The 14,223-nt window shown below is 43.9% G+C and overlaps 1 long non-coding RNA gene across 1 annotated transcript in view; it reads right to left on the reverse strand.

Moving 5' to 3' along the window:
* LOC120406787 overlaps positions 1-8,937 on the reverse strand; it is a 59,313-nt gene extending 50,376 nt beyond the window's left edge. Inside the window, exon 1 of the long non-coding RNA XR_005599582.1 lies at positions 8,750-8,937. This is a non-coding gene — a long non-coding RNA (uncharacterized LOC120406787). The remainder of the gene's footprint in view (positions 1-8,749) is intronic.
* Positions 8,938-14,223: the final 5,286 nt, after the last annotated feature.

Raw genomic sequence — 14,223 nt, forward strand, 5'->3', positions numbered from 1 at the left:
AAGACTTTGGGGCATACCCACAATTGGTTCATGGTAACACTGCATACTACCATGGGAATTACGAGAGTGAAAGCAAAACTCAGTCATCCCTTCTCCTGGAACAGACAGAGACTGATGGTACAAGAGCATCAAACTGCTCTATTCTGCTCTTATAGCAACCCCTGCTGGCTAAGCAAAGAAGCATAGTGGCCTTTGTGTTCTCTTGTCAACAGAAACAATTGGAGATGTGACCTGCATATACTAGGGACAAAGATACAATGCTGACGTGGATTGAAATTTTTTACTTTTTCTCTCTCCGCACCACTAATCGGGCCAATGGAGCATTAGTCCCATTAGAGATTTTCACCACCCAGGAGCAGCAGAGGCAGCATGAGCCTTGCAACCACTTATGGGATCTTAAAAGGGATGTGCTTTCCCTAAGGAGAAGAGACAGCAAAGCCAGAGGTTGCTAACAGCAGCAGCATCTCCTTCACAGCCTGAGGCCCCTTGTGATTACATAGCTCAGGGAGTTGTTTTTCAAGGATGAAAGTTTGACTTTTGGGAGGGGAAGTGCATGAAGCAGGACAAGTTCATTCGCAATGTGGTGGAAAAGGAGGGAACTAAGTAGTGGCCAAACAAATATGGAAAGGTAAAATAAAGGGTGAACTAAAACGGTTGAATGTAGCTAGATCAGAGTACAGGATGGTGAGTTTAGAACCAGCATGTGAAGAAGCAAATGAATTTCATAGGAACAAGGACAGATGAGGCCACACAGGAGGCTTTTCAGCTAGCATCCATCTGGGCACCACACAACCTTAGATATTTTTAAGCTCAGACAACAGAAGGGTGGCCATAAGAGGGGGAGCAGATGAATGAGGGGAGGAAAACAAGAATGGGGGGAGGATGATAAATGAATAAAAATCGTTAAAAAAAACCCCAAAACTATTAAAATTGTAGGCCCAAGATGACGTGCCAAATTTGGTCTCAGTATGTTTGCATCCATGCCTCCATCCCTTGTGTTTTCTTTGATTAGATTATTGAAATAAAGAGGCATTAACAAAGGTTAGCTAGGAAGAGTGACAGTGGAACTAGTTAGATATATAACAAAACCCACAAAGCCTTGGGAGCTACAAAGACCAGTGACCACACTGATTACTCTGGTCCTGGTCCTGTAAACACTCGCACAAGGAAGCAACTTTACTCACATGATTAGTCCACATTAAAGGAAACAGAACTAACTGCATGAATAAGTTACTCAGATGCACAACTATTTGCAGAGTTGTGTGCTTTGCTTTCATGTTACATCCCTTTCCAGCAGCCTTTATGTATTTTTTGCCCTTTTAGATTGTAAGCTTTTCAGGCACTATGGGCTGGTCCGCACTGGGAACTTACATTTGCATAGCTGTGTGTCTGAGGTAAATCCACGCCCCTGACAGATGTAGCTATGCTGACCCTACCTTGGTGTAGACAGTGCTAGATTGATGGAAGAATTCTTCCGTCAACCTAAGTACCACCTCTCGGGGAGGTGGGTTAACTACAGAGATAGGAGAACCCCTACTCTGAAACTCTGCAGTGGCACAGCTGTGCCTTTGTAATGTTTTAAGCATAGACATACCCTGAGTGTTCCCAGGACCCAGCATGTTTTGGCTGCTACTGTAATATAAATGATGATGATAAAAGAGTGACCCCCTATTGAAAGAAAAGGAAATGTGGGGTGACAGGAAAGTGAAAGCCCAGCTGTTAAGCCAAGTTAGTTGCTCAGGTTCCATTAGCACATATAGACAGGGATATACAGCCTTATCTGTAAAGGCAGAGAGCTGAAACTTGGAGCGTTGGAAGTGGAATGTGTACTTGGAAACTGACAGCTTTAGCCATGTATTACAGTGTTAATCTAACATTTTAAACGTCGTAGCAGCCTCTTAATTTCAAAACATGTACTCAGCTCTGTTTTATCTCTATATTTTTATTGCAGTCTGGACATTGACGCAGTATATTATGTAAATAACATAGAGATCAGCAAATGATTTCTTCTGTTTTATTGTAAGTTGTTCTGTCCTTGACTCCATGTGACTGCAAGTACTGCCTATCTCTGGGAAAGATATCAGTGAGAACCAACACTAATACACTGGTCAGGCGCAGCTAAAACCATCTATAGACATTAGACCAGTGCTGGGCAACCTGCGCATGATGCAGCCCATCAGGGTAATCCACTGGCGAGCCACAAGACAGTTTGTTTACATTGACCATCTGCAGGCACGGCCGCCCACAGCTCCCAGTGGCCACAGTTCGCCGTTCCCGGCCAATGGGAACTCCGGGAACGCGGCCCGCCAGCGGATTACCTGGATGGGCCGCGTGCAGCCCACAGGTTGCCTGTCGGGTTACATCATCCCTATGCTGCCTTGGTGGAAAGTTACAGCAGCAGGACAACAAGAATAGAGGAGTTAGATAAAGTTGTTATGAGAAAGTAGGGAACTGCCAGAGCGAGGCAAATGCCAGGTGGCCTAATTGGGATCAGATAAGTTGCATGGGAAATGGGAAACCAGTAAGCAAAGGGCCATGCATGTGAAAAGTGTGTGTATCAGACAAAGAACCAATCAGCAGCAATGTAATGTTGGTGTGTCTGACGTTTGCTAATATGGAGAAGCCTATATAATATGAGGCATTGTAAATAATAAATGATTCAGCTTGCAATCATATTGGTTGTTGTGCTTTATCCGGCCCGCCTGCAACGCAACAAATGGTGACAATGAAAGTGTCGTGGCCTGACCCAGGCGGAGAAGCCCTGAGCCCAGAGGCGAACGGCCAGGAGCCTGAGCCCAGAGGCAGGAAGAAAAGGAGGCGCACCTGAGCTCAGTTTGGAGGCGCACCTGAGTTCAGTGGTGGAGAAGGGCAGAGCAGCTAACGTGAGTACCGCTGTATCAGCTGAAGAAAAGATAACACAGAAGCTTTATTTGCACATTATGAACCGACAGGGGGAAAAGATTTCCCCTGCTGCACTGATTTACTTATTAAGAAGAGAGGGGGAGTTGGGGAGGCTCCTCCTGACCGGCCTTCGGGCACAGGACGAGGAGGTGCTCCGCTGGAAGCGAGCCCTGGACGGGAAAACTTTGGAGTGCACGGCGCAGGCAGAGGCTCATGCCGTGGCCCCGGAGGTCGTTCGGACCTACAAGCAAGTAAGTTGTTTTGGCCGCAGCCCGGAGAAGGCGTCCCACGCTGGCTGGTCTGAGGCGGGGACAGTGCCGGGAAAACCGTTATGCTTCTCCGGTATGAGCAGCAACAGCTGGGTGTTCTGACACAGGATTTACAGTTTAAAAGAAGCCAAGCAGGGAAAGAAAAGGAACAGGATGATTTAACCGAAGAAAAGCTCATTCTTTTCTCGCCCCAGTCAAGGACAGCTAAGACTTGGCGAACAGCCCAGACTAAAGAGAGCTTGACTGGGCCCAAAAAAGTTAATGAGAGCTGCAAAATCCTGCCAGGCACTAACGGAATGTGTTAGCTGTCTCCTTTCACAGGTATGGAAGAGCTGCCCAAAGATCCTAGCAGCCCTGCCATTTTTGCAACCAGGAGATTGATTGCCTGGATCCATGATTTTATTGCAAAAGACCCCTTTACATCAGGAGAATTTTCCTACTGATGATTGGCCTAATTATTTTTTAGTTCCATTGTGCTTTTAAATAGCAGGAAAAAAGGACAAGGTAACGTGCTGGCTAATCTTTCCCTTGTCCGCTGCAGCCCCCACGTCCTGATTATTTCCCCCGTAGAAGCTGAACCACGACGGTGGTGGAAAAGAAGAAAAAACATTCACGTTGTTGATATTGCAAAAGTCCAGAAATTCCTGACTAAAAAGACATTGAGAACTGACCCTGGTGAAGAAATAAAGAATTGTACACTGGCAGGAAGAAATTTGGGACTCCTGCTGAGAAATGTGATGTTCATTGGATTTTGGGATTTATTCTACAGGCTGCGCCCTGTGTTTTGGATAAAATTTTTAGCATATATTGCCCTCCCTAATTGGATTGTAATGATATTACCCCCCCCCCCCATTATTAATCCCGGTTTTTTAGAGTTTAATTGTTTTTTGTTTTTAAAGTTTGAGAAAACTCAGCCAAAAGGTTTGTTGAGTGTTCTCAAGGGGGGTGGGGGGGAGTTTATGGTGTTATTAGGCATGAATTTAGGTAATTTGGGAGAATGGCTTTGAATTTATGTGACCCAAAATACCTTTATGTAAAGTGCTTTTGTTCTGTATTATGTATTGATTATTGGCAGTTGTATGATTGTTTGATATTTGATGTAGCCCCCACGGTGGGAAAGTACAGATAGTTGTTCACAGAAGATACCCGAAGGGTAGGGGCTAGTTAAGAAGTACACCCTCCTAGCCAAATTGATAGTGGGATAAGTTGGTGTCCATAAAAGGAACGGCTTAGCAAGAGGAAATATGGATCGGGCCCAGGCAGGCACGCAATAGATAGAGAACTTGAAGAGGAAAAAAGGATCGGGCCCAGGCGGCGGGCAACAGACAACAAGCTTGGAAAACTGGTTGATAACCTTGAGGGTGTAGTTGATAGAAAAGGTAATTAACTATGTTTAGTAATGTTAGGCAGAGTAAAAAGTTAACTCTGTGGTTGCTAAAGGGAATAATAGCTGAATTTTGTAAAAATGCTGAGAGAGAAAAGTTTTTGGTGTTTTGAAATTTTTGTAAATACATGTAGGCAAAGAAATTAGTTTGTAATTGTTTGGCCATAAATAATTTTGTTGCATTAATTGAAGATTGTATATTGTGCTATGTAATTGTAATTGTATTAGGCTACGGGCATATAAGTGGTGATTTTTTTTTAGTGTTTAAAAGCAGAAGTTAATAGTAAGAACCCTTAAGCTGTGTATAGCTTTGAATTTAGAAGTAAGCCAGGATGCAATTGTATTATTGTAAATGATTTAATTGATGAAGTGATTTTCCTGTTTTGTACGCCCTTTGCAATGAAGTTTGAAGAGGTTTATTGGATGTTTTTCTTTTTTTTTAAGAATAGAGGGGGAGATGTCGGGTTACATCATCCCTATGCTGCCTTGGTGGAAAGTTACAGCAGCAGGACAACAAGAATAGAGGAGTTAGATAAAGTTGTTATGAGAAAGTAGGGAACTGCCAGAGCGAGGCAAATGCCAGGTGGCCTAATTGGGATCAGATAAGTTGCATGGGAAATGGGAAACCAGTAAGCAAAGGGCCATGCATGTGAAAAGTGTGTGTATCAGACAAAGAACCAATCAGCAGCAATGTAATGTTGGTGTGTCTGACGTTTGCTAATATGGAGAAGCCTATATAATATGAGGCATTGTAAATAATAAATGATTCAGCTTGCAATCATATTGGTTGTTGTGCTTTATCCGGCCCGCCTGCAACGCAACAGTTGCCCACCACTGCATTAGACTGTTGTCATAAGAATGATGATGGAATCTCCTACCAGGAGTTTCACAGATGAGCTACAGTCACTTATTGTGAATTCTGAGATGAGACCAAAGATTGTTGTCACAAAGATAGTAGAGATTTAAAGCCAAATTCTGTTTTCAGTTACACCCAGCCATTTTCAGTGAGATGTTACATATATAACTGAGGGTTGAATTTGGCGTGCAAGGACTTCTGGTTTGTTTCTGTTTAACCAATGCAACAACACTTAGATACCAAGATGATAGGTACTATAGAAAAACCTGAAAGCCAACCCTGGACTACCCCTTTCTCTCTCACAGGATCTCATCAAACACATCATTAACAAGCATTGCCTCAAGTTTCTGTTCTCCAGTTTCATTTTATATTCTCTCCAAAACTGATCTAAAGTTCCAACTGACCTTTATTTGGCCATATCTCAGCATGTTTTTCTAAAAGATGTGCTCTAGGAATTATTTTGGGGAAGTTCTATGGCCTATATTATACAGGAAGTTAGACTCGATTATCATAATGATCCCTTCTGGTCTTAGAAACTATGAATCTATGAGCAAATCCCATCACGTCTAGAGAGAAACTCCGCAACTTTTAACAGTACACAGCAAAACTACACAGCTATTTAGGGCAAGAAATGAAAAAAGCTACTAACTAGAATTTAGACATCAATAATGTTAAATTGTGTTTAATCTAACAGTATGCCCTTGTACCTTGTTATATAATATAATTTCAGGTTCTCAAAGGATTAATACATACTGAAATAAGCTCTGGAAAACAGACCAATTTAAAGGAGATTATTTTTATGTATTGTAACGATAGCATTTCAACTCTCATCTGCTTTACTTCACCAGCTTATTTTCTTACCTTAGAACTTTTTAAAAAATAATTAAAAGTTAGTATTGATTACATATACTTTCATTTAAATGATCAACATGTAAAATGAACCCACCTTGAAAACAATTTAAATCCATATTTAAAAACAGTATCACATCATAAAATCCCAGACCTAACTCCCAATATTCTGAGGACTGACTAAAGGAGGGAGACGTGGAGTCTAATATAGTTGTATTACTGTAGGACAAAAAAAATAAAAAATATGTATCTAAAAGAGAAATCTGAATAATTTTATCTATTTTGTTTTAATCTAAATCATTCCTGTCCCCCCACCAACTGACAAATAGGAAGTCAATCAATTCCACATCCAAGAGATAAAGTTTATTATTCTTCAGTTCACAATGACATTTTACGCAGCTGCTCTTTGAGCTTGCCTAGAAATGGTTGGTTACTTCATCAAAAATTTAGTTTAAAATAAATATCTCACCCGATATTTCATTACCTTTGCCCCGAATGCTTATCTGTAAATACTGACCAGATAAGAGAAGGATGTGGAATGCATCCTAGGAAAGGCCTACAGCTTGTTTAATAGACTCTCTTATAAAGGAACTCACCTATGGGTGTCTGGGAGGTCCCAAAATAAGTCTCTGAGGAAATTCTTGAATTTAATCAATTCATTTTCAAGGAGGAGGCATCTTTTGGGCCCCGGTGCCTCCTCTGCAGCACAAGGGAAACCCAGCTACTTCTGTTACTTGTTAGGGATTGTGTACGTAGACACCAGTTGCTAATAGGTCTGCAATTATGTTGGAGGGCTGGTGGCTACTAAGGCCCAGCTGTTGGGGAATTTGGGCTTGTTCCGGTGAATTTCTCTCTTTATCTCCAGCTATGTCACTATAGAATCCAGTAATATTGATGTAACATAAGCAGAGCCCCAGGTATTCCACACTTCTGGGGCTCTTGCATTTGCTGCATGGAATCCAGCTTTTAGTTAAAATGTGAGTTTCTAGACTTTGTCATTGGGAAGAAAACCTCCTAAACATGAACTGAATGCAAAGTTGTTTTTAATACAAAGTTGTTTTCCTGAGTCTACAGAGCCTGAAACAACAGCTTAATGAGAGATGTTAGCTGTTCCCCTTCTGCTCATGTGGTATTGACTGTAAAGCTTACCAATAGCATTGTACAATATTAGCTGGCCATCATTTTAGCACTATATCTAAACTAATTGGCTTTACCATTGTTACTGACTGCAGTGGCTGACACTTGAGCAGATGCAGTGGGTAAGATGGTTGCTGTGGTTGGGATGAAGGCATTTCCAGCAAAATTAAAGTCACCATAGATTCTCAAGCAGAAGTACACGTACCCCTGGAGGTACATAGAGGTCTACCAAGGGGCACATCAACTCATCTAGATATTTGCCTAGTTTTTACAACAGGCTACATAAAAAGCATTACTGAAGTCTGTACAAACTAAAATTTCATGTAGACAAATATTTGTTTATACTGCTTTATACACTATACATTGATATGTAAGTACAATATTTATCTTCCAATTGATTTATTTTATAATTTATATAGTAAAAATGAGAAAGTGATCAATTTTTCAGTAATAGTGAGCTGTGACACTTGTGTATTTTTATGTCTGATTTTGTAAGCAAGCAGTTTTTAAGTGAGGTGAAACTTGGGGGTATGCAAGATGATCAGACTCCTGAAAGGCGTACGGTAGCCTGGAAAGGTGAGAGTCACTGCCATAGACTATGCCTATAAGGAGAGAGGAGATCCAGCCCCTTCCACTTGCCAAAAGGCTAAAGCTACCTCTAGAGCAGGGGTAGGCAACCTATGGCATGGGTGCCAAAGGCGGCACACGAGCTGATTTTCAGTGGCACTCACACTGCCTGGGTCCTGGCCACCAGTCCGGAGGGGCTCTGCATTTTAATTTAATTTTAAATGACGCTTCTTAAACATTTTAAAAACCTTATTTACTTTACATACAACAATAGTTTAGTTATATATTATAGACTTATAGAAAGAGACTTTCTAAAAACGTTCAAATGTATTACTGGCACGCAAAACCTTAAATTAGAGTGAATAAATGACAACTCAACACACCACTTCTGAAAGGTTACCGACCCCTGCTCTAGAGTGTCAATAATCCAAGTTCTTTCTCAAATGCGAAATCCCTGGTTATTGCCTCTTCAGCTGCCAAATCCTCCAGTCCCTCCACTACCCATCTCCAGCAACTTCTACAAATTAGTTCGGTGCTTTCGCTACATACATTTCAGTACAGCACCTAGAAAATTTGTGGAGTGGCTCATCCCTCTTCTGCCCTTATGCATATACTGACCCACCCACCGCCAACACAGCCTGTCTTATAAATCCTCCCCACCCAGTCAGATTTGTCACTTCCTCCTCCCATCAAAAGACCCTCCACAAATCAAATCAATCCCCAAAATCAATACCCTCTGCCTTGGTACTTCTCTGCAGGTACTTCCCAGGCTGATTTCTCACCTACCTCGATGTCCTCTGACTGCAAGGCCGTGTTCCTTGTTGCTGCTGCCTGTAGTCACCACCTATCAGCTCATCCTGCCGCACAGTGCAAGGGCATAGGCTAGAAGGTGGATGCTGTGGTTACTGCCCTCTCCCTAAGTGCCTTTGGCCCCATAGCACTGGATCCTCACTTGAGACGATAACAGTGCTGCCTGCCACCGCAGGGCCTTTTGGGCTCACAACGCCCAAGGCAGGAAGAAGCTGCTACCTTCCAAGATACAGAGGCAAGTGCGTGGTGCCCCCTGGAGGCAGGGAGAAAGTCAAGAGTCCTGGCTCTGTCTGTCTTAAAGACGCAGTCCTCATTAACACCATAGAATAAATTATTTTAAACCTGCACTTTTGCTGGGGCCAGAAGTCTCTTGGGAGATTTCCTGGTATCATTAGGAGTCAGTCTGACATTATTGTACTATATTGCCTGGGTAGCTATACTAGAGCGGCATATAATTAAATACAAGTCACTAACCTAGAGGGTGAACGTGGGTGTGAGATATGTTTTATTGGACCAACTTCTGTTGGCGAGCGAGCCTAGCTTTCGAGCCACACAGAGCTCTTCTTCAGGTCTGGGCTGTCCTAGAGGGTGTCACACTTCTCCTTTCCCACTTCCACACCAATCTCTTTTTCTCCTTATTGTTCTCTCTCCCCTTTAAAGCTTCCCTTTCTCCATTCTCTTCCACTTCCCTTCTGAGACGTTCCATATAGCAACACCTTTCTTCCTCTCCTCTCATTAAGGTTCATCCTTCTTCTAATTACTCGGACCCCAAGGAGGGTCCCAACAGCAGGAGGTGAAGACTCCATTCTTCTCCCCCCTTGTTAGGTTGGGTTCACTTTCAGATGTTTTGTAACTACAAGAATCCATGTTGGTTCCAAAATGGAGTTTTATGCCCACATGAGCTATGGATTACTTTTCCCGCTCTTTTATTTCTCCTGGAGTTCTAAACAACTTCCAGTCAGAATGTTTTTTTTTTCTTTTCCTAAGAGGTTTCCCAGAAGGGGTTTCCTGCCTTTTCTAAGGGGTTTCCCAGGCAAGTGTATAAAAGGCTGCAGTGGACAGGGCCTCAGGGCTGTCCATCTAAGTGACAGTCAGGAACGGTCATGGGTCACGGGTCTTACCTGCAGGCATCTATCCATCCTGGTGGTAGAAGGGTTAGGGATTTTCTCCAACAGCTTCCTCACCTGTAAAAAGAAGAGAGAAAGAGAAGAAACAACATCTCCTGAGTGTCCCATCTGTTCTGCTTTCCCGTGATCCCAAAGGAACATCAAGGGACTCCTTGGAGCTCCTCTCCAAAGGCTTGCCATTAGCCGGAGGATTGAGGTCCCAAGCACCTGCCATCGCTTTGATCTATGAAGAAGGGTTTTTTTTAAATTTGTTTATTGGATTGATTTTGAGGGGGTAATCACTGTATCGCACTATTTTGTTGTTTATTCCCCCTTTTATCTGCCCCACTCTTTGTTATGAATCCTTCAATACACTTTATTTGATTTTACCTTTATTAATTGACTCCTCATTATTTAGGGTGGGATGGGTCCTCTTTGCAGGGGAAAGGATCCTACCAGATGACAGATGCTGGACAGGGAGGCCGAGCACGCACACACACACACACACTCTCTCTCTCTCTCTCCCCCTTTTGCCTGTCTGTTCTTTTCCCTTCTAACACCCTGTATCCTTTCCTTGAGGGCTACTACTGCAGCTCTCATCTGCCTGGGCCAGCAATGATACTGAGTGAGTCCTTGTGGCTGGAAATCAGCTCAATAAAGGAGCTAGCGCTGATGTAGATGGCCCATTTGAGTCTGCAAGAGAGCTCTTCTCAAGTGGCAGCAGGGGAAGCTTAAGCAACTCCTACATCCACAGATCAGTCAGGAGTCCCAACAAAATGGAGGTGACCTACTACCACAGATTGTGTGGGTGACAAAGGCTTGGACTGGGCAGCAGTAGGAGGACCATGGCTAATTCATGGGTTTTAGTTAAAAAACCACAGTGTAACATCTAGCAAGCACTAGGTTTATATTTTGCAGGTTTTGTTCTGCAACAAAAAAAAGGCTAGAATTTTTTAAAATTAGATTAGCATGGACACTTTTGAGAGCAGAAGAACAGGCTTCCTGCAGTAACAACATAAATAAGAGTCTGACACAAAGGAGCACATGCTGTTCTTATAATTACACAATGCTTAGTGATGTGTCCATATTCTTGAGTAGTAGAGTTTACAAAAAGCCATTTTTCTTCTCTCAAAAATTTCTGAAAACATGAACAGGCAAAAGGTTCATTTCTCACACTTCCAAACTCAAACTGTGTCTAAATAAGTGAATTTCATTATTCAGAGCCTTAAATCTGCATCCCTGGTAAGTAAAGCTGGTCAAGTATTTTTCAACAAAATGTGTGTGGTGGGTTTTTTTGTTTTGGTCTTTTTTTCTGAAAATGTAGATTAATTAAAACTGAAAAGCTGTGTGGGAGTCAGTTTCAACAAAATGGTTTCTTAGATCCATGATGGAATTGCTGATCAAAAACCTCAGGGAGCTCTACCTCACAATAGCCAAAAGGCCCTCTGGTCAGGGCACGCCATTGCAACGTGGGAGATCAAGGTTCAAGTCCCTGCTCTGCCCAATTTGGGAGCAGGGATTTGAATCTGGGTCTCCCATGTCCCAGTTGAGTTCTCTAACCACTTGGCAATGGCTATAGAGGCAGGTCTGGTGTGCTACCCCAAGTGTGAGTTTGGAACAGTTCCAGCCAGAGAATTTGAGAAAGCTGGAAATCGACTCTATAAGCTAGTGGTTAGCGCTCTCAGGTGGGATGAGAGAAGACCCCAGTTCAAGTCAGGAAGAGGTGGGAATTGAAACTGGATTTTGCAAATCCAAGGTCATTGCCAATGGTATAGGCTAGTTAAGAGTCAGACTCTCTCTTGCTGTTTTTTTGCAGAAAGAGCTCAAAAGGTCTCACTTTTGTCCCATTGAGGAACAGGAAAGTTTTTCAAAATCTCAAATTTTTGCAAGCTGAAAAACTGTTTCCTGCCCAGGTCTACAGTCTATGAACCTGGAAAACTCTCCAAAGTTATCATTAGCAGGATGGAAAAAACAGACTGGGGCTGGTTTAAAAGTATTTAGTTTTTCAGGGGGTGGTTAAGTTCTGTCTTTCCTCCTGATCCACCATCTCCAAAAACAATGATGTTTGACATAGTCAAGGGCTGGATTTTTGAAGGGGGAGCATAGGTGATCAGATGCCATAGTAACGAGAGCTATAAGATCCTGAATTGTACATAGCATGCTTGTATTCTGAAGGGAAGCAGAGGACCATAAGGGTTTGAAAAGGAAAGAAAGTCATATGATCAGCATGGACGCTAGTGAAATTAGGAAGGGGTTAGGGACAGTGAGGCAGAATGAGGGGCTAGAGGAGATGAACAACTGAAGAACCCCAGTATTGGTGACAGAATAAAAGGAAGGAAAATATGGTAGATCTTGTCTAATTTTTTGAAGAAGCTGGAAAGACCAAGTGCAGGGAGACGAATGTAAGAAAGGAGGCAGCAGCTTTTAGAATAAAAGGTTACCATTAAGCAACTGGGATTGTGGGCGTGTTTGTTGCTGAAATGGTGCTGTCTGACCAAGAAGGTATTAAAACTGAAGGAGGAAAGAACACATCTGTAGTAGAGCAAGTCTGCATGAACTAGGGACTTTCCTTCAATGGCACAGAATGGAACAAATCAGATGTTTGGGGTAAAAGAGACAGGCTTTAAAATGGGAGGGAGAGGCAACGGAATTTAGGAGAAAGCAGAATAGAGGACTTAGCAACTGAGTCAATAGTGTAGCAAGAAGAAAGTGGGGACAGAACAGCAGTTGTGAAATCACAGAAGGGCTACATGGCGGAGGGATGATATTAGACGAGATGAGATGGTACCGAGAGTAGAAATGCAACTAGAGTGATTGGAGAACAAGAAATTTTACTCCTGAGGGCATTTTGCACCAAAAATTTAAAAATTATGCACCCAAAAATTTAAAATTCTGTGCATATTTTAAAATTCTGCAAAATTCTCCAAGTTTTATTTGTCAATAAATAAATGCAAAGGCTACAGCATGGCAGTGGGGAGCACAGGCCATCGGCTGTACGAAAGTGGGAGATCACCCTGCAGCCTTCCCACCGCCACCCTGGGACATGCACTCAGAGGTGAGGCTGCACCTGACCCTGACACAGCACAAGGCCTGGGCCTTCCCCAGAAACACCCTGGGGCCTTGCCCCTCTGCACCAAGTGTGGGGCAGGCAGGCTCAACCAGGTAGGATCCAAGGGCGGAGGGGCTCAGTGTGGGGAGATCCAGGTGTGGGGTGAGAGAATTCTGTGTGGGACAATCTGGGTGCAGGCAGCTCAGTGTTGGGGGGCTAGGTATGGGGAGATCTGGATGCACGGAGGCTTGTTGTGGGGGTGTCCAAGTGCAGGGCCGATGGGATGCTGAAGGAGTTTCCAGGTGAAAGTGGTTGGGGCTCAGCGGAGGGATCTTGTGTGAGGGTTTCAGCAGGGGGGTGTCTGAGTACTGGGGGAGTGGGGTTTGGTGGGATGGGGGCATCTAGTTGGGGTCTGGATGTGGGGGTGCAGGGGGTGGGGTTTGAGTGCAGTAGGGGGTGGTCCAGAGGCAGAGGATCTGGGTGCAGGGGGCTGCAGACGCAGGGATTGAGGTTCAATGGGGTGAGGTTCAGGTATGGAGGACTGGGGGGGGGGTTCTGGGTGTACAGGGTGAGGCTTGGCAGGGGTGTCTGGGTATGGGAGGTCCAGATGCATGGGGGTTGGGTGGATGGGGGAGCAGCTCCCTGTCCAGTGACCCTTTCACCTGCAGCTGAGGAGCAATGGGGGCAGGAAGCAGAGGAGGATTCTGAACTTCCTGGAGCTAGGAGCAGTTTCTAGGGGTAGGTCTGACACAGTCCCAGCCACTCCTTGCAGGGTAAGAGGAAGTCCCATCCTCTCCTGCCTCCAGCCCAGCCTGGACTAGCAGCTGATTCTGGCTCAGGGTAGGAGCCACTGGCTGGGGTGTCCCCAGCCCTGCAGTGATTTACCTCTCCGACGGCTGCTCCAGGTGCCAGAAATTATGTACATGCACAGCTAGGGAGTGGTGCATGACTGCTCCTGCAGCTTCCCTTTGCTTCCCTGTCAGAAAGTCAGTTTTCTACAGGGAAGCAAAGAAATCTGTGGGGGACATGAATTCTGCACACACACAGTGGCACAGAATTCCCCCAGGAGTACAAGCACGTCTTAGAGAAGATAAGATCAAAGGACTGGCCACATACCGCCCATCAAAACTAAATATATGACAGCAACAAATGGGCTAACTGGGGTCCTATCTGATGAAGGCGATGGGCTCCAACAATCATGTTTGAGTTACGACGAACAGCACTCACGCTGTTTATAAATTGACACCGTTTCAACTTTATGACGCTCAATCTATGTTCATACATGCTCAGTTCCA

The sequence above is a fragment of the Mauremys reevesii genome, linkage group 5 (assembly GCF_016161935.1).
Source record: "Mauremys reevesii isolate NIE-2019 linkage group 5, ASM1616193v1, whole genome shotgun sequence".
Lineage (NCBI taxonomy): Eukaryota > Metazoa > Chordata > Testudines > Geoemydidae > Mauremys > Mauremys reevesii.